Here is a 27,527-nt window from a genome sequence, read left to right as displayed (position 1 = left end):
TTTCCTTTCCTTTTCCTTTCCTTTTCCTTTCCTTTTCCTTTCCTTTTCCTTTCCTTTTCCTTTCCTTTAGTTTCTGTATTTTTCATTTCTCTGAAATAGCTTCCACGTGGAATCCAGTGCATTATTTCCCAGAGTATGTGTCAAAACCAGATAGAAAAACAAGTCAGAATGGGCTCCTTAGGCTTCATCTGAGAACAGTAAAAAAAATCTGTGTCTTACTGCTCCTCAGATATTTCTCTTTTAAATTTATGGAGCTTAACCATACTCTGGTTGGAAGAAGATTGACTCACATTTACAAAATGTGGAAAAAAAATTAGCTTTTACTGTCTGTGATCTTTATACAGTACTTCTTTTAACGCAGAGTTTGTGGTAAGGATCTAAAGATATTTGCTTAAATTTTTCTTTTGCTCTGAAGAATGAACCAGTTTCTTTATATATGTGGTTTCTCAGGAGAAGGCTCTAAGTTAAAACATTAAGATAAAATATTTTAAAGGTGAAACGTGTGTTATTTTACATATGCTCTTGCTGACAATGGCAGTGGAAGTAGCAATGGCAAAAAAAAGAGAGAAAAAAATTAACTACTGTGCTCTTGGATGACTATGTTTGAAATCAGAATGTTTCACAACTTATAGGATGCCAGATGTCAGATGGACTTTCACAGAAATTATATCTATGCTTTATTACTTTCATCAAGAAAATAAGTATTTCTTTTGGCAAATAACAGAGATCTCAGTATTAAGAAGTTAACTGCAATTATGTTTTATACACATCTGTTAATATTAACTGTAGGTATTATCAAAGAGAGTGAACAAAGGCTGTAATGTGAGTTAATAAAATGAGAGACAGCTGGTACTGAGCAGAAGAAACAGTGACAGACTGCATCTTCAACTCTGATTATGAGAGGCAGGTCCTGCAGAAGCTGGCAGCCCATGGCTTGGAGAGATACACTGTTGGCTGGGTAAGGAACTGGCTGGAGGGCTGGGCCCAGAAAGTGGTGAATGGAGCTAAATCCAGCTGGTGATCGGTCATGAGTGAAGTACTCCAGGGGTCAGTGCTGGGGCCTGCCCTCTTCAATATCTTTACTCATGACCTGGATGATGGCATTGAGTGCACCCTCAGTAATTTTGCAGATGGCACCAAGTTGGCTGGAAGTGTGGATCTGCCTGGGGGTAGCCCTACAGAGGGATCTGGACAGCCTGGAAAGCTGGGCTGAAGCCAATGGGATGAGGATCAACGAAACCAAACGCTGGGTCCTGCACTTTGGCCACAACAACCCCAGGTAATGCTACAGGCTTGGGGCGGTGTGGCTGGAAGACTGTAGAGGAAATGGACCTGGGGGTATTGATTGATGCTTGGCTGAACATGAGCCAACAGTGTGCCCAGGTGGCCAAGAAGGCCAATGGCATCCTGGCTTGCATCAGAAACAGTGTTGCAAGCAGGAGCAGGGAAGTGATTGTCCCCCTGTATTCAGCATTGGTGAGGCCACACCTCGAGTACTGTGTCCACTTTTGGGCTCCTCACTGCAAGAAAGACATTGAGGCCCTGGAGCAGGTTCAAAGAAGGGCAGCAAAGCTGGTGAGAGGTCTGGAGCACAGGGCTTATGAGGAGTGGCTGAAGGAGCTGGGATTGTTCAGTCTGGAGAAGAGGAGACTCAGGGGAGACCTCATTGCTCTCTGTAACTTCCTTAAGGGAGGTTGTAGTAAGCTGGGGGTCGGCCTCTTCTCTTGTATATCTAGCGATAGGACTACAGGGAATGGCTTCAAGCTGTGCCAGGGGAGATTCAGGCTGGACATTAGAAAATACTACTTTTCTGAAAGAGTGGTCAGGCACTGGAATGGGCTGCCTAGGGAGGTGGTGGAGTCACCAACCCTGGAGGTGTTCGAAGAACGTTTGGACGTTGTGTTGAGGGAAATAGTTTAGTGAGTACTATTGGTGATAGGTGGATAGTAGGACTGGATCATCTTGTAGGTCTTTTCCAGTCTTGGTGATTCTGTGATTCTGTGCCTGAGTCATGTGGTCTCCCTCTATGACCTCATCTCTTATGGCAAAATGACCTGCTTAGAAAATGGGGGAAAGAGTGTGAATATTGTCTATGTGGATTTTAGTAAAGCTTCTGTCACCATTTCTCACAATATTTTTCTAGCTGCTCATGGCTTGGATGTGTGTATAGTTTTCATCACTACTAAGATGGCCTGCTGAGTATTGTGTCCAGTTTTAGGCCTCTCACTACAGAAAGGACATTGCTGGTGAGGGGACTGAAAAACAAGACATATAAGGAGTGGCTGAGGGAGCTAGGGTTGTTTAGTCTGGAAAAGATTGAGGGAGACTTTATTGCTCTCTACAACTATCTGATAGCTGGTCTTTTTTTTCTGGTGACAAGAGATCAGATGTGAGGAAACAGTTACAGGTTAGGTTTATATTGGACATGAGAGTGATCAAATTTTGCACATGGCTACTCAGGAAAGTGATGGGGTCCCCATCAGTGGAAGTATTTTAAAAGATATATGAACATGGCACCAAGGGACAGAGTTTAGTGATGGGACTTAAAGTTAGTCTCAAAAGTACATTCAACACACTCAAATTCTGTGAATTTAAACACAAGGGGAATATGTTTGGGCAAGAAGAGCTCCTGCCCCACAGATTATGCTGAAAACTGATGGTTGAGATGGATTAATGAATCAATCAGATAGGGAAGGGATCTGATGGGAGATGAGTAGCATTGGAAGTGGTGATGTTCAGGGGCATTTTGTAGGGAAATGAAGATATCAAACAATGGGAACTTGGACTACAGGCAATGATCCTACCCAATGTTCAAGAGACTAAATGAATGCAAATACAAAATACAATATAAAAACTGGGGGCAAGCCTCCCGAAATAATCTTGATGAAACTCAGTATGAGCCCAGGTACAGCATTTTTAGGAAAATTGTGAAATACTTGAGGAATACTTCCAAAAGAATTGTGAGAGCAATTGAGAATCTAGAAAACTCAGCTTAACAAAAAAAAAAAAAAAAAAAAAAAAAAAAAAAAGAGTTGATGGGGAAAATCCAAAGTGCTAAGAGGGAGGAAAATATCTATTCTCTGTTTCTAGAGAAACAGATAATGGCTAGAATATATAGCAAACATTTAAAATATACTAAGATTAAACAGATCTTCTAGTGATGATGACAATGAGGGACAAAAGTATGTAGTTAAGGGGCTTTTTCCTGCAGGAGGATGTTTAAGAACAGACAGAAAAGGCACTGACTAATAACTGAGCTAGAGCCATTTTTTTCCATGGAGATGCAAAGGTGAATTGGATAACCTCCTAAGATCTCCTTCAGCCTTTTGATAATGATTCTAGTATTATCTAAATCCTTTGTTATTCAACTTCTGTTGTAATGATTCCAGGATACAGTGACATTTTAGAAGCAATAATGACCTGAGCAGACATGGCTGCTTTCCTCTGTAAATACTAAAGAAAACCTGAGTTTTCTTGTTTGCTTTTCTTGTTTTAATCCTTCCCTCTCATCTAGTAGAGTAATAAAGATATTGGTGAGTTCATCCATGCAGCATTCCTAGCCTATTCCTTCCTATGAGGGAGAGGATGGAAAATCCTACAGTGTACAAATTAATTAAATGTAAATGAATTTTGTTTGTTTCAACATTATTCATCTCTGTTTTAACATTCTATTTGAAAATCTCCTACCATAGCAGTTGTTGCCTGAAGTTTTGCATCTGACACGAGAAAGCGATGTCATAGGCTACATAATGCTTATAGAAGTGCAGCAGCACCTGAAGAGATTGCTAAATGCTTGCTGTGTCTGTTTTTCTATCTTGAAGCAGCAACAAGAACTGGAAACAGAAGATAGATATGTTTTTAAAAAATCTTTGTTGCTCTTTTTTCTTCTTTACATTGCATTTTTACAAAGGAAGGAAGTTAGGATTTTAACAGCTGTAGTATCATATTCCAATTAAGTCTTATGGCTTTCACCATATTTCATACGACCTAGAGATTATCAAGTATGGATAAGAAAAAGTCAGAAAAATAGAAAAGAAAGTATTGTTGCAATGAAAGCTTGCCTAACGGTTTACATTTCATGTGCTTCTCATAATTCCATTTTGCTTCAAGACTTTTAATTTTTTTTTGGTGATTTTTTTAATAACCATGTCATGACTGCGTTGTCCTTGATTCTGAAAATAGAATTTATTTTGAGTTTAGCCTATTACATATTATAGGCTCACATTTTTATCAAAACTAAGAATCCCTAAACACATCAGGCAAGATTTGTAGTTGACAAGACTTTCAGGAGCAAGACTATTCTTGGGTCCATTTCATTGGAGAACGAGGGATGAGACTACAAAGAGGAATAGATTCCTTCTACTTTCAGCCTTTCCACTATTTTAGACAGCTGTGTGACTACAATGGCCAGTCATGAAAATGTCTCTTTTAAAGGCATAACTGAATCTGTGATGATGTACCCAGACTTTAGTGTTATAAGTTTCACGAGGTTCAGTAGAAAAAGAAAAATTACAATTGGTAAGTTATTCATACCAAAGCATGTGAAAATAATTGTGTGAAGAAGTTCAGAATTTCAGTTATAACTTATCTGTAAAGCTAAACTAATAGGAATTGTGCAACGGGAGAGGGAGAGGGAGAGAGAGAGGAAGAGGAGAGTGGTTTAACTGACATTTATACATCTTTGATTGTCTAGAGCACATAGATGGAATGTGAACAGGGACGAATTAAATATCCACAGAGAAGAACTATATGTGTATTTTGCATCTTGAGATCTCTGATTCTACTGAAACAAAAATAGATGTGAGAGAAGGAAATAGTAAAATTACATGTGTTGAAGGATTGAAAAGTAATGGGGATTATTAAAAACAGCTAATCAAGTTTGGGAGGAATAATTTCTTATGAAATATATTTCAAAAGTATCCAAATTAGGAGGAACTAAACAGCATGATTGATTTTAATTGCTGAGCAAGCTGTTAGAAAGTGATTATAATAAGCATCTATCATCAAATGTTTAGCTTTGGCACAGCTCTTAGGCTGGGGAAAATAATTTTCTCCGTCTATTCTTAAGTATTCTGAAACAAAAGTACAATTCTGTATCATTTCTTAGCCAAGAAAACCATATTAATGGTGATATAAAGATATATAATTAATTCCTCTTAGGTTTTTTGTTTTTTGTTTTTTTTTTTTTGAGAGAGAGTTCTTACTTTATAACGAGGCAGAACTAAAATTATAGTTAAAAGCACTACTTGCAAAAGCACCTACGCAAAAGATTTGCCTGAGCAACTTGAAATGTGTGAATAGCCCATTGTGGCTTTTAATGCTTTGCCTAATGTGCTATTGCCAAGGAGGATCAGCAACAGATGCTTAAAGAAAAGCAATTATAAATATGCACTTCCTAACAACTGGCAAATTTGGCAGTGCCTGCCCCAGAGCTGTGAATGCTCAGTCTTCCAATGAACTCATAAAATTGTAATACCAATAGCATTATAAGACAAACTAGCCAGAATTGTTCATATACTAAGTCAACTTAAGAGATAAGTAATGGATAGAGATATTTATAGGTAGATGATTTCTAATGAAAGTGAAAATTTAAAAATATGATTTAAAAAATTTATCTTCACAGTTTTGCATTGACCTTCATAGATCATAGAATTATAGAGTTGAGTTGGAAGGGACCTTTAAAGGTTATCTAACCCAACTCCCCTTTGTGAGCAGGGACACCTACAGCTAGATCAGGGAGCTCAGGGCCCCATCTTGCCTGGCCTTGAATGTCTCCAAGGGTGGATCTTCCACCATTTCTCTGGGCAACTTGTTCCAGTGTTTCACTGCCTTTATCATGAAAAACTTTTTTTCTTAGATTCAGTCAGAGTCTCCTCTCTTATAGTTTGAAACCATTTCCACTTGTCCAATCAAAACAGACCCTGCTAAAGAGTTTGTCACCTTCCTTCTTCTAGCCTTCCTTTAGATACCGAAAGGCTGCTCTTAGGTCTCCTCAGAGTCTTCTATTCTCCAGGATGAACAGCCCCAGCTCTCTCAGTCGGTCCTCATAGAGGAGGTGTTTCATCCTTTGGATAATTTTTGTGGCCCTCCTATGGATATGCTCCAACAGGTCTGTGTGTCTCCTGTACTGAGGACTCTACATCTGGATTTAGTACTCCAGGTGAGCTCTCACCAGTGCAGAGTAGAAGGGAAGGATCACTTCCTTTCCCTGCTGACCACACTTACTTTGATGCAGCCCAGGATACGGTTGGCTTTCTGGACTGCGAGAGCATATTGCTGGCTCGTGTCCAGCTTGCCATCCACCAGTTTCCCCAAATCCTTTATGGAAGGACTATGCTCAATCCTTTCATTCTCTAGCTTGTATTGATAATGAGCATTGCTGTGACCCAGATGTAAGACCTTGCGCTTGGCTTTGTTGAATCTCATGAGGTTCACCTGGGCCCACTGCTGAAGCCTATCTGGATCTCTTCGAATGACATCCTGTCCCTCAGGCATTTTCACCTCTCTTCATAGTTTGATGTCATCCACAAACTTGCTGAGAGTGCACTCAATCCCATTACTGATGCCTTTGATGAAGATATTAGAGTCCTAGTACAGACTCCTGAAGGATGCTGATCCCCATCTGAACTTCTAGCCATTGACTACCACTCTGGTTAAAATCTTGCAACCAATTCCTTGTTCATCAGACAGCCTAGCCATCAAATCCATATACCTCCAATTGAAGGATCTTATGGAGAACTGTATTAAAGGACTGTGTTAAAAGACTCTATTAAATCCAGATGGATGACATCAGCGGCTCTTCCCTTGTTCACTAAAGCAATTCCACCACTATAGAAGGCCAGTAGGGTGATCAGGTAAGGCTTCCCTTTTCCACTAAAAAAAAAAACAACAAAACAACCAAACCTAAAATCTAAAATATTTTTGTTTTGTACTGCAGCTACCCCAGTAGGGATGCTTGGAAGTTCTCACCAGCATATGGCACCTGGGCTGTAATGAAGATTCAGGGCATCTAATCTGTATGAATACATGACTCCAAAGCTTCTCTCTGAATTCAGGAGAATTTTTTCGTTACAATTTATCAATTTGCATTTGGAAAAGTGCTGGTGTCAGGATATATTTTATGTCTAATCAGCAACCACTAGTTTTATCATCAAGACCATTAGTATTACCACCACCAACCCCAAAAGAAACATCATTAACATCATATTTTGGTTACAAGAATGAGGGGGTCTGATGAGAATCTTTATCTCCATCAATGTAGAAAACAAAAGGTATTTCTGTTTCTGTCAGCAACAAATAATTCAATGATAAAATAATGACATTTGTCTCTTTACTAGTTTTCGATATAACTTTTTGTCGTCTTATGTTTTGAGAAACCTTGAATACTGTTTTTGGTTAGGTTAATGAATTTAGGATTTAGAGCAGGAATCTAAACTATTTCAGAGGAAGACAAAAGGTAGAAGAAGGAATAATATTGATTTGATGATAAATGATGTATAAAAACTATGTAGTTTATTTAATATCTGATTCCTCTGTCACTTGCTTTTAGGATACCCAAACCTGATATCAAGGAAAAAAAATAAATGGCATATAATTCCTTTGCTTAAATTATGTGTGGGTTTTGTTCTCTATTTTGTCATGAAGTATACACATAAAAACATTCCTGCTTTAATAACTGTAATATCAGTTTCAACATTTGCTTAGATAAGTCATGAAATTTCAAGATATAATTTATTTGATTTATTTGGATTTATTTCAAAGCAGTAAAATATATGTTTTATTTGATTACCTCTAAATAAATGATCTGTTTTTTCCTTCTGCCTGCTTGAGCAAATATATAGTTTTCTGTAGTGTTTGTTATAGAAACATTTGAATCCTTGGTTATGTGCAGTAGGGGTTATAATGGAAGGGTTCAAACACTGGTTTAATGTATTTTTAATAAGTTGGTAGTATTTTACAAAATGTGTGGTCTTTTGAACTGAAAAGCATGATTCAAGCTGTGTTTAATAGCTGCATAAATTCTCAGAAGGCAGCTGAAGGATAGCGGAGAGAAAGAATGGTGGCCAAACTCATAGAATTATTATGAATTCTGTCATCCTAATACCTTCATTCTGGAGTGTTTGATATTCATTTTACACAGCCTCAACAAATAATTATACATATATGTATACTGTATATACTCCAGAATTTAGTATTAGAGATCTGATGCCTCTTAGGGGTTTTTCCAGAGAGTTCAGGGCCACTTTTTCATAGTTCATGACATTCAACAGTGGAAGCAAAAAATCCATCACTTTTTGTATAGTATGGCTTGACATTTTTACTTAGGAAAAGAATTTGCTGCATTCTTCAAAAATAATCCTAACATAAAATAATAACTGAATCATTGCAGATTATGCCAGGCAAAAGATTTTTGTATTAGTGCCTCACTAAGGTTCTTATGAAATAAATGCAGTCTAATTACACTGAAATTTGAAATACAAGATATTTTTCAAATAATATGTTTAGTGAGATTTTACGAGACCCCTTCTATGCAGTGATGTTCTGAAGCATTTCATGTTTCTAAAAGCAAATTATTTATCATTTCTAGTCATGGCAGTTTAATACAACAGCTGTTATTATGTTATATACACTATTATATATCAAGTATTATTTAAATATATTTGAATTGTGAAAAATCTTAGGGATCCTTTCACTGCAGTGTTCACAGTGGTAATGTATCAGCATGCAGGCTTACCAGTCCAGGCAGGAAACTTCTGAGTACTGATGACTGCAGAACTGTTCACCACTACAGCATTTTACAGGTTTTTAGCAATGATAAGTTGTGTCAGCTAAAGACTTTTGGCAGATCTGTAGATCAGTTTTTCACTGAGCATCCTGCACCAATCAGATCTGTACTACTGAAACTTAAGACTCTTCTGGTTGGGTTGTTTTTTGTTTGTTTGTTTTCTTGCTTGCTTTTACATCTTTATAGCAGGCTTAGTTACTTCTGTTATTTTTTAGCAGATTTAGTTTTAGAGACTTGGAAATTGGTTAGGCATCTTATGAGAAAACCACTGATTTGTTTGTATGTGTCTAACTGTGGTAGTTTGCAGTAAGTTATTGTCTATATATAAAGAACTATTTTGCTTTGTAGTCCTATGTTAGTGGATATTTGGTAGATTATTATGCTTACAGTCTCAATTAATGCCATTTATATAATATAGTTGATAATGAATTGGTATTCATATAATTTTATTAATTCATTTCAAAGAATGGCAGTTCTTTTTTTTCCCTTTTTTTCTAGGAATGGGTATTATCCTTTCCAACTGTATCAAATTCTTCTTGCTGCTTTTTCAGTTAATAGAATCATTATTTCCTCCTCAATGAAGTAAAACTAATCTGCCATTCACAACTGTGTCTATGACCATCTACTTCAAAAATATTGTGTTTTCTGCTCTCTTTAATAAAAGTTATAATTTCTTATCGTCCTTAGAAGCTCATCTTCTTCTTACATTCCTTTAGGATTATATGATGGGAGGAACAAATTGGCTTACATACGTTATAGAGATCGTTTTGTTCTAGCTATTGCTATTCTGACACTGCATTCTCAGGGTCTAAGTATTTTTTAGCACTTGACTATATGTGGACACTCAGGGAAATTTAGACTGAACTAATGAAGCTTGTGAATTCAGAAAGCAGTGTTGTTAGCTCATTTTTGACTCAGTTCTTTGAATAACCAAACTGAAGACACTTTGATTCAGAAAGAATTTTAATTGGTATCTCAGAAATTTAATGATGCTTTGCTGGCCTATTTGCATTTGCATCTTTAATATGTTCTAAGTTATATTTTGAGTTTACCCATGTAGAGAAGAACAAATCAGTAATAGTTCTCTGTGAAAAAGATGGAAGCTAAAACTAATGAATGGGTGGCACAGGAAGAATATGGAAATGCCATCTAGATGTGCAGAGATGGGATCAGGAGAACCAAGATGCAAATGGAACTGAACTTGGCTAGAGATGTGAAAAATAACAAGAGATTCTACAGGTACATTGGTCAGAAGAGTTGGGCAAAAGAGAATGTACCCTGTATGATGAGTGAGAAGGCAAAATTGGATTCAACAGACATGGAGAAGGCTGAGGTACTCAGTGACTTCTTTGCCTCAGTCTTCACTGGCCGTCAGGCTTCTCATGTCTCTTGGGTCCCTGAACTACTATACAAGCACTGGACAAGCAAAATCCCTCCCAGTGTAAGCAAAGAGCAAGTTCGAGACCACATGGCTACGCTAAATGTGTACAAGTCTGTGGAGTCAGATGATACGCATCCAAGGGTTCTGAAGAAACTAGCTAATATGGTTGCCAAGCCACCCTCCACATTGAAAAGTCAGGGCAAAGACACTGGTGTCTGGAAAAAGGGAAATGTCATTTCCGTCTTTAAAGAATGGAGAATGGAAGACCTGGGGAACTGCAGGAACGGTGAGCCTCACCTCTGTGCCTGGAAAAATCATGGAACAGATTCTACTGGAAATTAAGGCACGCGTGAGATAAGGACATGATCCAAGACAGCCAGCATGGCTTCACCAATGGTAAACCATGCCTGATCAGTCTGATGTCCTTCTATGTTGGAGTGACACCATCGATGGACAAAGGAAGGGCAACTGATATTATCTGCCTGGATTTGTACAAGGCCTTTGATATGATCCTTCACCACATCCTTATCTCTAAGTTGGAGTGATATGTATTTGAAGACTGGATTCAGAGGATGAGGAATTGATTGCATGATCACAACCAGAGGGTTGTGATCAACATCTCTTTGTCCAGGTGGAGGCTGATGCTAAGTGGTGTCTCCAGGAGTCAATGATGTGACCAGTGCTCCTCAATAGCTTTATCAGTGACGTAAGACAGTGGGATCAAGTGTACCCTCAGCAAGTTTCCTGATGTCACCAAGCCGAGTGTTGCAGTTGAGAGTGTGCAGTTGCACAATATAAGGAAGGGATGCATCCAGAGGGACCTGGACAGGCTTGAAAAGTGGGCCCACGTGAACATAATGAGATTCAACAATGCCAAATGCAAGGTATTTCACTCGGGTAGTGGCAGCCTCAGGTATGTGTACAGCCTAGGGAAAGAACTCATCGAGAGTTGCCCATGGAGAACAACTTCAGAGTACTGGTGGATAGCAAGCTGGACATGAGCCAGCAGTGTATGCTTGCAGTCTAGAATGCCAATTGTGTCCTGGGCTTCATCAAAAGAGGGCTGGCCAGCAAGGCAGGGGAAGTGATTGTCCCTCTTTACTCTGCTCTGATGAGGCCCCTTCTAGAGTATCTGTAGTGCTGCATTCAGGCCTGGGCTCCCCAGTACAAGAAAGATGTGAAGTGGGTGAAGCAGGTTCAGAGGAGTGCCACAAAAATGATCAGGGATCTGGAACACCTCTCCTGTTAAGATAAGCTGAGGGAGCTGGACTGGTTCAGTCTGGAGAATAGAAGGCTGTGAGAAGACCTCATTTTGGCCTTCCATTACTCGAAGGGATCTTATAAGCAGGATGGAGACTGATGTTTTACCAGGTCTGATAGTGATATGACAAGGGGAGATGGCTTTGAACTAAAAGAGGGGAGATTTAGGTTAGATATCAGGAAAAAATGAGGTACTAGAAGTACATGAGGCACTAGAACTGTTTGCCAAGAATTGTGCATGCCCCATCCCTGCAGGTGTTCAAGGTCAAGTTGGGTGGGAAGCCTGATCTAGAGGTTGGCAAATGTGTCCACAGCCAGGATGCTGAAACTAGATGATCTTTAAAGGTTCCTTCCAACCTAAGCCATTCTATGATTTTATGAAGAAGAAACATGAATGCGCTTAAATATGCCATACTGCTTAGTAAGTAACCTAGTCAAGAATGTGTCTAAATATGAAAGTACAGTGTTCAACAGGATGCCATATAGGAAGATACTGTGAAATGGAGGTGAAAGCAACATAATTAAATTGCTAGACTGGAGACTGCACAGATTCTCCCTATGTGCTTCTTTTATGCACTGTAGCATTCTAGTGTGTAATACAGCTCCTAGTCCTAAGTATATAGCAAAGGAATCCCTGTCTTACTAATTTTTAAACACATATTTTGGCAACGTTAATGTCTTGTACCAATAAGAACTTGCATTGGTGACACTTGCCATATTCTTTATCTCTTCTACTTTGTGAAGAAGTGCATATCTGAATTGGCTTCTTGACCTTTTTTAGTAAAGAGATAAATGGGCCCTTGCAGGATGCAGTTCATTTAGTCTTTAAGTGGTTGGATAGAGTTTTCTAGAAGGTCGTGTTTCTCTCCATTTGCTCTAAAGATCATTAATATCAATGTCTAAAGGTAGTGAGAGAACTTACATTATTATGTAAATCTAAAGATTTTACATCTAAAGATGTCTAAAAGTCTAAAATATCAAGTAAGTCTAAAATATCAAGAAAATCAGATGTATTTAAACAACTAATATAAAGTATCTACATTGAGAGGAAAAACAAAATATGCTAAACACTTAGTGTTAAACATGGAGATTGGTCCAAAACCATTTTGCATAAGCTTTGAGCTATTTCACTAATAATAATAATAAATTTTAAAAAACTATCCATTTCTAAAAGTAATATGCAGCAAGTGCTGATCAGGATTTGGTAGTGCTGTTCTTCTGGTCAAATTGATGTATGAAGATTAACTGTGGGGTAACTGTGGGATTTTGCAGAACCGAGTAACCTGCTTGCATTTTCATAGTAACTTTGATCAAAGATGGAACATACTATTAAATAATTTATACAATCTTATGTTTTGATTATGAGGGTTAAATAAAAATAAGAATGTATTTGGAGAGATTAGGGTGCTTGTGGAAAAAAAAGAAAAAAATCCTTTTAATTTTTGCTCTATTTCCTCTATTTTAAATATCCAGTTCTTATATAGTGTTATTAGAATTGGTATGTTTTTTGTCCTTTTTTCCAATTACAATGACAGCAACATCTGAGGTAAGCTTATGTTCTCATATGTTAGTATGTGTGTTGCCATTCTCCTTTTAATATGTCTTGCATTAATATCCTGATGTCTTTAAAACCTTCTCTGAATTACACAATAAGGACAGCAATAACAGAGGAATTAATAACTCTATTTTAGGTTACAGTATAATAAAACTGCAGATTTTTATTTCTCTTTTTGTTTGTTTTTTTGTTTTAAATGAAATACTTCAAGAAGCTACACAGATAGCATGGCAGATACTTAGGATGGTTGCTTTCGGTTTGAACATCAAAGCAGCATATTATATTCTACCTAGATGAGGATAGTATATTATTAATTCCTCCTGAAATCCTTGCAGAGAAGCTGTTTGAAATAAATAAAACTAATTTAAAAGTCCAAACAGGCAAATCTTTTGGTAGAATGATGTTTTATATTGCATTCAAAACTATTATCAATGTGGTCAGTTAACAAGCCACAGCACCAAATGGAAGAGCAGTACTGAATAGTACAAGAATCCTAGACATCAGCTAGTGGAAAAAAACTTCATAAACAATTATAGTTTTGTTTTTTCATTTTGTTTTGTTTTTTAAACAGATCTTTTGTATTAGGAGATTATCACTTTACTTTCCTCAGTTTCTTGAATAGCAGTTCCAAGATCAAGGCAAGTGGTTCTTGACTGCATTCATACGTAGTGCAGGAGAGACATGACTATCATTCAAACCTATGAAAGCTCATTCTGGAGTGCTGCCCTTCAGCCTTTTGACAGCACAGACTGTACTTACAGAGATTCTTGGCAGTAACCATTTTGTTTCAAACCTGTATTTTATGTCTAGACTAGTATCTCAAAGGAAATTCTTCAAGCCGGTTCAGGACTTGATAGCTGGACTGTGCCACACCTTCTCTACTTTCAATCGCTTAGTAAACAAATATATTTGAGAGAAAAAAAAATAAAAAAAAACAGTCAATACTGTTGATTCTTTTGGTTTCATATCTTTAAAATGCCATATTTGAATATAAATGAAAGACTTTGTTTGGGGGATTAAATTCTAGTGACATCTTTAAGATGTGAAAATTTTTGGAGTCTTATCTGAACTTCTTGAGGCTCCATAGTCAGTGGAGAGTGCCATGTCCTAAATACTGCTGGTGGACTGGCTGTTTTTACCCTCTTTAACCACTGGGAATGAGTCCAGATGAGCAACATAGAGGAGCTGCAAAGCTTACATAATCTGAATCTTGCCCTCGAGAACATGCAAGTGAGATGGAAAAAGGCTTGCATGACTGTCTGAAAGAGACTACAGATATGGATTTCTTCTACTCTGTGCCTCAGGGAGCTTTAAGTTACAGGTTTAACACTGTGCACCACCTTCACAAGATGATCACTGAAGCTTAAAGTTTTCTGAACAGCAGGTAAGCTCAATCAATTTCTTTTTCCTGCATCCTTCTTTCGGATTCCTCTAGGACTTGAACTCCACTGTGGAGAAAGAGCTTAAGTGGCAGATGCTTCAACACTGCTCTTGGAACAGTTCACAGTGATATTTTCTGTAATTTTCTGTAATCTGAATTTTCTGTAAGATTTCAATCAAATTTTAAACTGGTTGGGATTAACATTGCCTTTTTCCCTCTTTCTACAGACAGGAAATAGATCTTGAATGCAAGGAAGTTAGTATTTGGTATTGTTCTGAGTAAACAAGATTATCATTTCGTAGGGAGACAACAAATTCTTTGTTTAGAGATACAGCAATGCATTTTCTAGGAAGTCTCATCTGATAAATAGGCAGCACAATATTGCATTCATTTTTTTTCTCATTTATGTGTGTGCATGTAATTGTTCTAATCTTATGAATTTAAACTTTATTGTATCAGGGAATAATGTAACTTCAGTTTCATCTGTCAGTCTACAGTGAAGTATGCATACAAGATGTAGTCAGATATATATATTTTTTTCTGTTAAGAACAGCTTCAACATGTTCCTAAAGCTGAATTCACTCCTCTTAGGAAGAACTTTTCAGGAGACAAGCAAAACAAGAAAAATTCTCAGTTGATAAAATCACCGGGAGAATGACTTGGAGGATAAATGAAAGACAGCAACTGAAATGTACTGAAATGATATGGCAAAATTGGAGATTTCATCCTGAGGTCAGCTTCCATTTGGGAAGGTAAGAGTGAGGACTGGCATTGTGAAATGAAAAGGTTCCAACTGTGGGAAATTGTACTAAAAGTCTTCAGGTATGTCAGTTGTTGAAGGGAAGGGAGAAAGCACCTGAACAGCAAGCTGGAATTCCAGTAAGACCTGATGTTGTTATTACCTACATCTGTCTCTAAATATCATTGCTAGTCTATACAGCTTTACATTTAGTAAAATTAAAATGTTTTTTTTTTTTTCTACTTTTTCCTTAGTTCTCTTCAGTTCAAACAAATTGTGGCATCTTAGTAATTTCAGAAATAAACTTTCTGCTGAAAAACATTGTTTCCAAACAAAAGAAATCCAGCACCAACATAGTCTCAATGAAAATTACCCAGGACCTATCTACAAAAAGAATTATTATGTTTGTACCATGTTAAAGTTAGCATTCCTATTGTCTTGAGACATGTTCTTCACCCTCTCCCCCCTTCTTCCCCTCTTCTCCAACCTCTTTCCCCTTATCCAACAACAACAAAAAAGGACACCTGGTATAGAGAGAATAACGACAATGATATGTACTATATGTACTGCTAAGGCTCTCTGCTTAAATGAGATCACTTTCCTGAAATATTTGGAAATCCTTCTTCAAAACAGATTTCCAGCTCATAAACTGGAAAAACTGAGTAGGCAGTAGTCCTTCACTACCAATAATAAATCTCTGTCCGACTGACTCACAAATGAAATACCTTTTTTACAAAGCCTATAGCTAAATCACAGAGTCACAGTCCCAAGACAGTGTAGAAACAGAAAGTATATCTGGGTTCAAACAAAGGTTAGACAACTTAATTTAAGAATTTCTTGAGGACTACTGATATTAACATCAGTATAATATAAGATATAATATATTGGATGTAATTCTGTTTTCTGTAAATTACTAGAAACTAGGAGACTGTACACAAGGAAGAGGACGGTGAAAGTACTGATATTTTCTTCTGAGTTTCTGCTGTCTGACCCTAGAGAGTGGTTGGTATTACTAGATTAGTGCTTCCTGAGAGGTGACATTTCTACAAGGATTATTCTAACTTCTTGTCCATGATACTGCAGTGAGTATTTCTGAATCATCTTCATCTTACACAAAAAAGAGGTGTTGATGGACACTCAAATGGGTACAAACAGTTATAATCTAATGATCACTCTCACTTGTATATTCACATCTATCAAGATCTGTGTATGGTGGATCCACAGAGTCCTACTTTTCAACAATCAATCAAAGCTAGGAGTTGAGAGCTAGAGGTTATAGCAGAAATATTATGATTCGTAGGAGCTTCTCAACTGTAATGCAAGTATGCTTTTTTTTCCCCCTTATTTTCATACAATATAAACAGCTCAAATTGTTACATAATTTCCTGTTATTTTTCTATTGGAAATAAATAAAGTCGATGGGATTTTTTTGTTTTTTATTTTTTTCCCCCTCTTTCTAAGGTGAACTCTTCCTTTTTTTTTTTTTTTTTTTTTTTTTTTGGTACCTCATATTTGCACTTCTTGGTCAACCAGTTGTTCTCAATATTTTCCATATTATTTTTTTTTCCTTTGTCTTCCACTCTGCTCTTTTCCTCTTCGCAGTCCATTTGTTAATTGTTACTTTTTTAGAATTACGTTAATCATGTAATGATGACAGAGTGGACTTTGCCTTTTTATTTTGCCTGATTTTGTTCCTGGCTGCCAAAAATAAGTTTAGAAAATGAAATGAGTTGGTTTAACAAGTATTCTGGGACTGAGTCCTTGTTCTATGTAATTCTTGAGAAATTCTTAGAGGCAAAATGCATTTTAAGCAAATCAAACATAGGAATTAGTGTTTTTCTTTTCCTGTCACTGAATCTTATATTTTCCTGATATCAATTCAAGTAACTAAAACTATTCCTTCTAATGATTTATGGAATGATATGCATGATACATGTGAGAAAGCTAGAAATCAGCATTGGTTTCAAATACTTGTAGTGGTGAGTATAGCCTGTATTCCATGACTGTGTTAAAAGAAAAACTGAATACTAAAGAAAAAAAGTTCCATTTTTTTTCCCACATATTCATTGCATTTCCAGTTGCACACTGAGAGAAGCAAAAATGTTAATGTTAACAGTGACTGATTTTTTTCCTTTTGGGTGATCATCAGGAGAAAGCTGTATTATCAGGAGATGCAGTTGTTGCATCCTATGTTGCCACCCAGTGGAGAAGACTGTAAATTCTTCTTATTGCAGCCTCAGAGAACTTTGCTGCTCACCGGCAGCCTATCCTATATTAAAAACAGTGCTTGCTTTTGCTGTTTTCAGTAGTTGTAATTCAGATTTAAAAGGTAAACTAGCACAGTAACTTGAGGTGAAAGCCTCCAGGATTTGCCTGTGTTCTGCAGATATTTTTTTAGTTTTAACCAGGACATTGTATGGCACATAACAGCAACAATGCAACAATGTAGCTCAATTTGTATTAACATTAAGAACTGCTTAATACGGCAGCAGATCAGAGCTGTGATTTGCAGCAGTTTCTTGAATTTTACACAAAAATTACATTCATTTCAAGGTCTTATTACTTAGGCCACATGCTTTTAAACCTTTTCTAACACGAATGCTAAGTGATTACTTGATTTGACCTTAGCTATGTTTAAACAATCAGTTTATGGCTTTGAAGAATCAGCAATACAGACCAGTTTATCTTACTAAATTATCTGAGTCATGCTGTGCGATTAGATTGTGTTCCTCAAAGTTGTCATGGAGGTATCTAGATTAATCTGTGCCCTTGACAGGGGGGGGCAGTAGGCCTGTGGGCTCCCTGGCACCAAGAAATGGAAAGCGAAAAAAAGGGAAGAGTAGGGAGATGGGAGCGGGCCAAAAAAAAACTAAAAAAAAAAAAAAAAAAACCCCACCCAAACAGCGGCAACAATCTAAGGAAAACGTATTTTACTAACTATGAGATCAGAATACAAGATAACACATTATAATACAATCTAATTGAAATTAAGGCTGACAAATCAAATAAAATGGGGGAGAGAGTGAGTTTTCCAAAACCGAGCAAACCTGAAGTGCACGGCTTGGAAGCACACCCACACCCTTTTCCAAGCAGCAAGTGAGAGAGAGCCGGAAGCTCCTGTTTGAGAGCAAGATCCTGTAACTTCCGTAATGTATCTTTCCCTCTGACCATGAGGTCCCCTAGGACATGTAGTTTTTCTTCTCTTTTGCAAACCATGTATTTGGAAAGTTGTCAGTCTACAGAACTGGAGCATTAACTCTTTAATTACCTGTGCTCCACATGATGTCATGATGTGGAATACCAATAGCAAAATTACAAAATCATGCCAAAGTATAGCCAGATATTACTAATGTTTGATATGTAGTTATACATAGTTTGATAGTTTGGTACATAGTTATGATAAGTAGGATATTGCTGAGAATTTAGACAGATTTTAACAGTCAACAGCTATGAGGCAGAAGAGTTCTCAGATGAGAAAAAAATTTCACTTGTTTTAAATCCCAAATAGGTGACCAGAAAATGGAGGGACATTATTTTCTTCTAAATAACGAACATATTACTGACCTGCTTTCTACGTAGAGAAACAAATACAGATGCATCCACATTAACATTTTAATTTGGGTGAGGAATGTACTTACAAAGGAGAAATCTCATTCATTCCTAGTTGCTGTGCTCAGTCACTTTTGAGGAATAGTTTTGGGACAAATGAATTGGATTCCTTTCTGATGAAACTCAAGCAAAAGATACAGCTGTCGTTTGCATCTAACACACCCTAACTACTAGAGAGTGTTTAGTCCCTTGGGATTAGAATAGATCTAATTGGAAGCATTCTGTCCTCTTCAAATACAAGTCTTGAAGTGCTTTGTTTTTGAATAAAGAAATTTCTGTAAATTTGTTGTTACAGAATTTCATTATGCTGCTTTTGTGTGTAATCTGTCGTGCTATTATTCACCAGAGGGAGTTGTGAATTTCCTGTAGAATGAATTGGATAGGGCATAAAATAATACCACTTCCACAAGGAAAGGCCACTGTACAGAACCTGGCTAATCCAGTACATGAGTGTTATTGTCGGGGTGGGGGATAATGTATCCCAGATATATGTGTATTCAGAATATTGTCTGTTTATTAATCTAAAAAATATTATTTAAATTGATTATACATAAAAATATCTTTTTATTTTTTGGAAAAAAATAGATGATGATAATTGTGTTGAAAATTGTTAAACTGCTTTATATAAAGGCTTGCAATTGTTTGAAAAAAACAATATGTGTAACAACACAGACATTTTATAAGACATGACAAAATGAGACATCTGCTTCAATGGCAGAAACTAACGTGAAACAGTTTTGCTCCAAATGGAATACGTGATGGGTTATTTCAGTGGGACAATCATCATTTACAAGCCTCTGTATTGGGATGTTTTTCAGCCTTAATTGCTTTGTCAGTTACAATTAGAGGTGTTAATGTAACTGTGAAATGCTACAAATTACTTGTGGCTTTTGCTCCATGTGCATTCTCAGCCTGACTTGTACAAAAAGATATCCAAGTGACTGAGATTTCTTGCTGAGTCTGTTATTGAGGTTTCCTTGTTATGCTCCCTGGGTACAGATATTCACTCAGTATGTGTTCGGTATTATGGATGTAAAGATGCCTGCAGCAGAATGGATTATTCCTTTAAAGCAAGGGGGAAATCTTTGTGTATTAAGTGTTGATTTTTTTTTTCTTTTATGAAATAGCTGCGGCTATAATAGGGATTCATTTAGACGTACTAGGTAAAAAAATTACTGTTTTTACCAAAGTTGTTATTAGTATGAAAATCTGTGATATTTGCACCTTCTTATCCAAGCCTTATCTGTTCTTATAGGTATTTGCCATTGTTTTTCTATTACAATAAAGGAGCTGTCATCTTTTGAAATCATACCACTGCAGTCATCTAGAACAAAGGTACTGTCTTAGTAAAATGACAGAAATTTCTGACTACTGGGGGAGAAATGAACTTGAGGGAGGGACACCAAGGATAGTGATTTGTGAGTCCTTTCATTTCAGTAAACAGTATCAGAAGGTTACCCGGTCCAACAATAATAAATAAAGCAAAAGAGACAAACCAAATGAATGTATGAATGCTGTATGATACTATGTGATAGATTGAGAAAGAGATGAAATGCAAAAGACTGATATAAGGTAACCAAATGTTCCCAGATGAGTGGAAAGTTAGAGCTTATTTTCTTCCAATATTTTCTTCTACTATAAAGACACTAAGTGCAGAGTAACAGATTTTTTCTTGTTTTGAAATAGCTGATCTGCATTCCTGCAGTCTTACAGGTTGCAGTGCTTTTTGAAAGGGAGAATGTCTCTTGCAGTGGATTAAACTTTCCAGTATTTATTTAAAAGCTGAGAAAATCCACAGACTATGAGATGTTTTTTGCCTGTTGACCAAAATCTTAGAACGCTATAATTTATAGCAACGGGCATTTCATATAATTATGTGACAGGTGACTAGAAAAAGTGACAGATCACTCAAGCACACATTTTTTTCCATTTTTAAAATGTGTATACAAAATACTGAAAGAACTTAAAACATCAGTCACAGTTTTAATTGGTTATTTCTTTGAATTAACAAGTGATCACTGAAACTCATCATTTGTAATACAGCATTTTAAACGGGATTCATCCAGATTAAGTAGTTTCTCCTTATGATGTGTTTCTGTTCTTCCACCTGCACAGTGAAACTATCTTGCTAAAACAAATGTACAGGTAATGACAGTTAAATGTGAATGCTAAGTGCTTTACTTTCAGCCAGTGATAATAAGGAGTGAATAAAGGATGATTAAAGGTGTAGGAGCAGGCTATCCTCCTGTGCCACAAGATTAGCTGGCAGGGAAGAAGACCAGTGTGGATGAACAGGGAGATTTTCCTGAGGCTCCAGGAGCTGCCAGGGTCATGATAGAGTCACTGTCCCTGGAGGTGTTTAAGAAATGTTTAGATGTTGTACTAAGGGACGTGGTTTAGTGAGCAATACTGGTAATAAGTGGATGGTTTAACTGGATGATCTTGTAGGTCTTCTCCAACCTTGGTGATTCTATGGTTCTATTTGATGAGTGACGTACATTTTTGAAAATATTTTGAAATTTGGAAGAAAGACATCAGTTGTTAGTTGTCAAAGATGTGAATGGTTTTCAAAGAGGATTCTTTTTTTAAAAAAATTTTGAAGACAAGCACATATTTGAATACTAAAGAGTTTTTATTCTATATATGTTATATAATTTTTCTCAAATATCTCAATATTGTTCCCTCCCCAAAATGAGTTATTATTATACTTGTATACATATTAAGAAATTTAAAGACACAATGTACTTTTATAAAAATACTATTAAATATGCTTTTTGAACAAAGCATATATTATTTTATATATGGCACATATACTATTTTAGATATGAGGTGACCACATGAACATATGTTGCTTCAAAAGTAATGTCTTCTATTTATTTCTACAGAATCTACAACTGGCACAAAAAGCTCAATAACATTCTTTGATACTGCACATTCTGGATGTCAGGGGGAAATTTGGATGTCGGGGGAAATTCTTTACAGACAGAGTGAGCTTGTGGATGCCCCATCCCTGGAAGTGTTCAAGGCCAGATTGGATGGGGCCCTGGGCAGCCTGGTCTGGTATTAAATGGGGAGGTTGGTGGCCTTGCCTGTGGCAGGGGGGTTGGAGATTCATGATCCTTGAGGTCCCATCCAACCCTGGCCATTCTGTGATTCTGTGATCCTCAGCTACATAATACTATTTTTCAACACTGTCACCATTAGCCATTTTGCACAGATGAGCTGATCAAGACTGTTTTGTGGTGTGAAAGCTGTGCATGGCTGTCTGGGACGTGGCTAGTCTCATTGTGCCCACACCCACATCCACTGTTTGGTTAGATTGCCTCTCTGCTGCCATCTGTCACATGGCAACAAAATGTAATGGAATATTGTTGGGAAGGTTCAACCTCTACTGCCACACCAACATTTGCTTCTGATGTCATAGGCTGACATAATAAAATAGGAGGTATTACTTTTGGAACAACCCTTGTAGATGTTCTTTGTGTGCCTGCTGACACATCTGAGGAATTCTGTAGGCAAAAATCATGAATATGCTAACTAACTAGACTATATAGATTGTATCACTGGCATATTATCAAAGACCAAGAAGTAAATGTCTGAACTATAATGTACAGAAATTAAAATTACCTAGCATTAAAACATTTTGTAATTAATAGTTTGATTTTCAATATTTCTTAGCTATAGAAAGCATTGAGTCCAAATTATAATGCTAGTCATATTAGCATAAGTACACTTACTAAAATAGCTTTCCTTCATGCTAAAGGGAAATATTTCACAAATTGGCACTGCTGCATGTCTTGCAAGTGTGAGAGAAAGGAAATAATCTGTGCTTCTTTTTAAAATCTTGGGCATGAAGCTTTCTTTCATATTTGCCACTGTAGGACATCACTTCTATAGACTAATTGGAGATGTAGACTAACAGTTCCAAAAGCTACATTTTAATGCTACCACAATATTGGACATTCACGTGCTTCAATTCCTGGTCTGCAAATGAGAGAAAATGGAGAATTATTGTAATCTGTTCTTTGGGCATCTGACTTGAGGTTTTTTCCTCACCTAAACTTTTTAGGCCTCCTAAATACCAAATAGAGCTGGAAAGACTCTTTTGGACGGTGAGTGGGAAGCCCTGAGACAAGGTCTTCTTTTGAAGCTTTCCTTAAGAAGTACCTACCTCTCTTCCATGATAACGTAGGAAGCCTTGCCCAAATATCCCAGTTTGTCTTTCTTGCAAGTTTTCTTTCCCTTGACTTTGTTGTCTGCTTAAACTCAGACCATGAAAAGACATTTGAGAAGGTAAATGCAGTCAGAGGAATACTGCTGAAATCAAAGGAACTGCTTATGTGTGCAACCACACACACAAAAAAGTAATTGCAAAGCTGGGGTGTTAGATAATGAAGTCTTTGAGGAGGAAACTCTCTGTTTGGCAGAGTTATTTGTTAAATAAACAGTAAGCAGCAGGCTCTACTTTTGCAATCAGTAACTGTAGTATTTCTTTTCATGTTTATGTTTAGATAAAAAATGCATTTATGCTGAAACTGTTGCAAAGATTGACTGAAACTTTAAAAGCCACAGTCCCTCAAATATTTTACAAGTGATTTTCACCAGAGCATTACAGTTTTACTTTTTGTGTAAAAAGCCTTATGATAAACAGAGAAAGAACTAGGCTACTGTATTTCATAGGTAGAGCTGTATATGTAAAGAGTTTTCAACTGTATTACCATGTCCACATGCATGTATAGGCATCTTTTCTGAGTATTTCTCTCTATTGTTTAAGATACTGGACAGTTACACTTGATCTAGTTCTGATCTCTAGAGCAGAAGGTGATTAAATGCAGCTTTTGCCCTTTTCTTACTTGTGGATGTGTAGAAGAAGGCTATAAAAAGGCTTATTCAAGGGGAAGAAAGAAGGTCAAGCACTCAATCAGACTGTAAGAACTGGAATTACTGTCGAACTGGAAAATCTTTTATATAAAATAATAACTGATTCCATTATAGGCTTCTTTATATTATTCATATAAAGTTAGCATAGCTTCTGTACCATTTATTTTCTTTTTTGAGTCTGTATTAACTTGATACAGAAGCCACAGTGTTCAGTACTTTCTTCAAGCAGAGTGTAGAACAACTAAAACAATCATGATGTGACACAATATCAAAGGTGCAATATCAAGCAAAAGAAATCATCCACTAAGTCAGCTAGCTTATCGTAGAAGGCTATTAGGTTGGTAAGGCATGATTTTCCCTTTATAAATCCATTTGTGAAGGTGGCAGTGATAACTGCCATGTGTGAATGCCATCAGGGCCCATTGACTTTCGTGCATGTACAGTTTTTTTAAATGTAGCCTGCCCTGGTCCTGCACTAATGGTAAGTCTTCCTTACTCCAGATTTTTCCGCAGGCCTCGGGAATGGGAGGTTGCTGATGGCCAGCATTAGCTGTAAAGACTGACACAAAGAAGGCACTGAGTATCCTAGCTTGTTTTTGTTGTTGTTTTAAATTTAGTTTTATTTATTTATTTATTAGCACTGGTATATCTGTAGAAGTTTTCCACGTTGCTCTTTGTGGCTCTCACCAGATTCAGCTCCAGTTAGGTTTTTACACTCTGAATCCCATCCTTGTACCTGATCTCTATATTCATCTTGCTAACCTGACTCTGCTTCCACCTCTTGTAGACTTGCTTTGTTCATTCATGTAGAACTCCTGCCACCTTTGCATGATTTTTGTACATGGTGATGAACTGTTCTTGAGCTTGGAGGAGGTGATTTTTGGAAATTAACTGGCTTTTCTGAAACCCCTTGTTTCACCAAGATCATCTCCTGTATAATTCCTTCGTGCATATCCCTGAACAGGCCAAAGACAGCTTTCTCTTCCTTTCTCTCAAGCTTTAAGCTTCTGTTTTAAATGGCATGCTCAGATGCTGAGCTTCAGGCATTGCTATGCAGCCAAAATCAACCCCAACTTTAAACTGGGTTTATATACCTTATCTCCATTCCTGGTTTTGAACAGTGTGTCCAAACAGAAGTAACCATCTTGCATTACCTTTGTTGCTCTGCTAAATTAATCAAGCTCTTCAAGGAGATGTCTTCAGTGTTCAGAGGAGTGCAAGTAGGAAGTTCTCAAACTAGTGTCCTGTCAAGCTGATATGTCCTCTGTGCACCAAATGAAGATACCAATCATAGCTTAAAGCAGCATTTCTTAAGGCATACCTACTAATGTTCTGTCTGTTGTTCTATCTGAAGATCATACTTTGATGGATGCAATATTTTGTAGTTTATCATAATTGTGTAATCAAGTACACTTGATGGATCAGAAAGAAGTTCTTTAAGTGCATGAGCCTTATCTTGTAAAGAAAAGAAATAGCATGAAATGTAATAATACAGAGCTCTGTTATTCAATTGCTGGCTCCTATTTTATCCATATTAATCACTGGTGACTGCTTATGATAGACGCATCTGACACACAATTCATACAGACTGGGTAGAATAAAATTAATGTTTTTATTTCCAGCATGAAATTGTGCTTATATGAAATGAGCTGATTGAGATCATAAAAATATGTATCTATTTGGCTTTCTGCCAAAAACATTGAATATTTTTGTTTATGTTATACGTTAAATAACCACCCCAGGACTCCAATATACCTTTGATCTCTTAATATTTTAATTACAATGCAGAAGCTTTTAAATTATAATGCACATTAATTTCAGAAGAAAAATAATTGATTTTTATTATATCAAAACACTTGTTCTAAAAGCATAACCTCTAATATTGTACTCCATAAAGGAGATTTGCAAATGATCAGAAGCTTTTGACTTTTTTTCCTTAAAATATCCTTCTCTTTCTCTTAAAATCCTGTCCTGTTTAGTCTTGGTGTTGAAGGAAGCATTAAAAGATTTGTCACCACTTTCACAGGTAGTTGGACAAGGTACATATAGTGATGTCTCCTTGGGAGTTAAAAGTTAAAATGCTGTCTCATCTGAAGATGCAGTCAAACTCTTTAAATGGTTCTAAATATCTTGCTCAGTTCTAGTGCTGCTCATGTATTCAATTACTTCTGTGTCATGTTTGGCAGTTCGATGAAAATGTCACTGGTACCCTATTGTATACAGAATGGTTTTGTAGATACTTGTATTTAAGCAATTGAGTTCCACTCTAGGTATCAACTTCCTTACAAAAAATACCCTCTATTTTCCCTTCATCCTTCCCCTAGATAAGCACATTACATGTGGATATGCAAATTAGAAACACGTAGTTGTGGTCAAATTAATCCCACCAATCTGTTTTTAAAGCAATCATTCTGCAGCTGACTTTCTTTTGTAGAAATTCCCAAATTTTTGAATATTTTGAGTAAAATGAGAGACAGGAGTTTTACTGAATTTGTAGGGTTTTCTTTGTAGTGCTGGCTTGGCTCCAGCTCTCATTTTTTACTTATAGAACTGCAGCATTCAGGAAGACATTATTTCAGTAATGTATTACATATGTAAGTCCAACACTGTGCAGAAACAATTATCCATTTTGTTACTGCATCTGAATTACAGTACTTTTATTTACTTTTTGCTTTTTGTTTCATTAATGAATATAATGTATACTGAATAACAGAAAGACAGGTTAATATTCAGAAGCTGCTTAATGGAATTATAAAACATATTCTGAAATGAACTTCAGGATCTCTTCAGATTTTACTAACATCGTCTTTGTATTTCCAGAAGTTAGCATGGAGGAGCTCAAGACTTCTGGATGAGAAAATGAAAAGAAAAAAAAAAAGGCACTCATACTTCATATGTTAAATAATCTCAAAATTGAAAATTATGTTTTAAATAGCCTCTTCTTATTGAAATGTCATCTTAAAATTAGAAACCTATAACTTAATAATGTGAAGGTATTTTTAGTGAATTAGTAAGTCGCTTTGGATGATTGAAGACATCTGTTTTGATACCTTAAGTCTCTAAACCTATCCAAGACATATAGTAGTGGACTGCCTAACTATGCCCTGGAGCATCCTAAAAATATATAAATAGCATAATAAGATGTTGCTGAGGGAACAAAGTTGATATTGAAACTCAATCCAGAGTGCTCCTCAGAAATTTGCTTTGTTCTTACAATCCAACCTGTGCTGCAGAGTTGAAGGGACCATGTTTATAGGAGACAGATAGGGAGAGGCATGAATGTGAAAAGAAATAAATCTAGGTATACTTTGTTCTCCCAGTCATCTTCTTCGCTACATGAGAAAGAGTTAATTTGCCTTTATATGAGCTTCCTTTTTTTTTCCAGTTTCCAAAAATTTTTTGTGCCTTCTACAGTATTCAATATGGTTCAGTAAACTCAGGTGCCTAGATGTGCAGAAAACATCGTATTTATTTTTGAGTTGGTTACATTTTTACTTCAAGGGAATTGGAGGAAACAGAACCTAAAGTACTTCTGTTTTGTACATTTTGAATTCTACAAGATTGCTTTTATTAGTAAAATAATTGTTATTTGATACATCACAATTGAAATCAGAAACTAGGATGCAGAATTCCCATTAATTCCAATTAATTCCATTTTGTCATTCTAAGTCCTCAATTTTCCTTTGAAAATGGAAACTTTCAGTAAAGGAGTTTGTGAACATTTTAATGGAAGTAAGTCAGGATTGAAAAGACGTTTTCAAAGCACAGTTCCAAAACTAAAAATGTTAAAAATTGCTACATCTCAGAAAGTCACAGAAGACTGTAAAATTAAATTTTGCAGCACCTCAGTGTGATGCAGTGCAAGCGAAAGTAAAAGAAATGCACAAAATGTGTAGCTGAAGACAGTCAGGTTTTCATTTTTCTATACTAGCAATT

At 36.6% G+C, this 27,527-nt stretch overlaps 1 protein-coding gene across 1 annotated transcript in view; it reads left to right on the top strand.

The window, feature by feature from the left end:
- The window catches only part of GPC5 (glypican 5), a gene marked incomplete at its 5' end in the record, with an annotated part of 595,668 nt that overhangs the window by 99,486 nt on the left and 468,655 nt on the right, over nt 1-27,527 (top strand).

The sequence above is a fragment of the Centrocercus urophasianus genome, unplaced genomic scaffold, assembly GCF_019232065.1.
Source record: "Centrocercus urophasianus isolate 14NV4802_14NV808 unplaced genomic scaffold, USGS_Curo_1.0 seq_9, whole genome shotgun sequence".
In the NCBI taxonomy this organism is placed as follows: domain Eukaryota; kingdom Metazoa; phylum Chordata; class Aves; order Galliformes; family Phasianidae; genus Centrocercus; species Centrocercus urophasianus.
This window is presented reverse-complemented; position numbering and strand designations above follow the sequence as displayed.